The sequence below is a fragment of the Oncorhynchus mykiss genome, chromosome 2 (assembly GCF_013265735.2).
Source record: "Oncorhynchus mykiss isolate Arlee chromosome 2, USDA_OmykA_1.1, whole genome shotgun sequence".
Taxonomy (NCBI): domain Eukaryota; kingdom Metazoa; phylum Chordata; class Actinopteri; order Salmoniformes; family Salmonidae; genus Oncorhynchus; species Oncorhynchus mykiss.
Window position 1 is genome coordinate 22,198,841 of NC_048566.1, and position 1,572 is coordinate 22,200,412.

The window sequence follows — 1,572 nt, forward strand, 5'->3', positions numbered from 1 at the left end:
CATGCTCTCGTTCTCTTTCTTTGATGTTCTTCCGGGTTTGCAGCCAGATGAACAGGTTTGTTGTCTTTGTGTGTGAAGGTGGAGTGAGGCTGAGATAGGTTTGGGCTTAGAGGTAATCGATTACTAAGAAAGTATGGGGGAAGAGGAAACAGGGGATACCCACAAGGAGAGTGTGTCGTGTAGAGGGTGGTAAGAAAGAGAGATAGTAGAGAGAGAAGAGAAAAATAGAGTATAGAAAGAGAGAGAGTAGTGGAAACTGATAGTGATTAGATGTCACAAAGATGAAGAGCACTGTGCTACAGGATGTGTGTGAAGTCATTGCACTGCAGGTCAAGGCCCAGTGATGTTTAATGCTTAAAGCAGCTCTCAACTGCTGTCTTCCCTTTGTGAGACCGTGGTACCATGCAGAAAATACAAAGGCATTCAATGACAAATTGGCATTTAACTGTTAGCACCATATTCTTCTCTGTTGTAACGTTTGAAAAGGGAAACGACCTAGAGAGAACGGTAAATGCCATCCCAATTGGATAAAGTTGGAGGTGTCTAAAAACTGCCACAGACTCATGAATACATCTTTTCTATTCATTTTTGTATCAAGTTTTTATAATTTTTTTGTCAACAGACAGTACACAATTACACACTGTCAAGTGTTGTAGTCCATATTTTAATATTGTCTGATTTTGCACCCTGTCGAGAAAATTACAGTTCAAGTTGAGCTCATGAATAACTTCAATAAGTTCACAGTCCCCAAATCCAGAAGAAATTCAAGAAAGCGTACAGTATTATATAGAGCCATTATTGCATGGAACTCCGTTCCATCTCATATTGTTCAAGTGAACAGCAAACCTGGTTTAAAAAAGCAGATAAAGCAACACATCAGGGCACAACGCCTCTCCCTTATTTGACCGAGATAGTTTGTGTATATGTATTGATATGTAGGCTATGTGTGCCTTTTGTAAAAAATAAAAACGTTTTTATGTAGTACTGTCCTTGAGCTGTTGTCTATTAAAGTCCTGTATTATGTCATGTTTCATGTCCTGTGTGGACCCCAGGAAGAGTAGCTGCTGCTTTTACAAAAGCTAATTGGGATCCTAATAAAATACACATACCAAAATACCATGAATAAGGAAATCCATTGCAGAGTGTGTGAGGCTTTGCCACCCATCGTAAGGCAACCATTCTCTTGGCAGCTGTTAGGCATGGATGTTAGATTTAGTGTAGAGTCATCATTATGCAGTAGCACATTGGAAAGACATGGGATGTGTTAAGATAAAATGCTTGATAATGATGAAGCCAAGTCAGTTTTCCAAATGAAGAAAACCACTATGCACCTTTCCTGTATGATTGGGTCTCTACTGCCGACAAGTGGCGGAGCCTGGAACTGCATTGGCCTGGTAGAATTCTTTATAACCAGGCTATACTTACATTATCCACATGATGGAGACACTGGCAACAAGTTCACAGTCCGAGCGTGTGAGGCTGCTCACTGCACCAAAGAGATCTCCAAGTGTATGTTGCAATGTTTACAGAGACTAGGGATCTTCCCTGCATCATTCTCCAGTGCCATGTCAC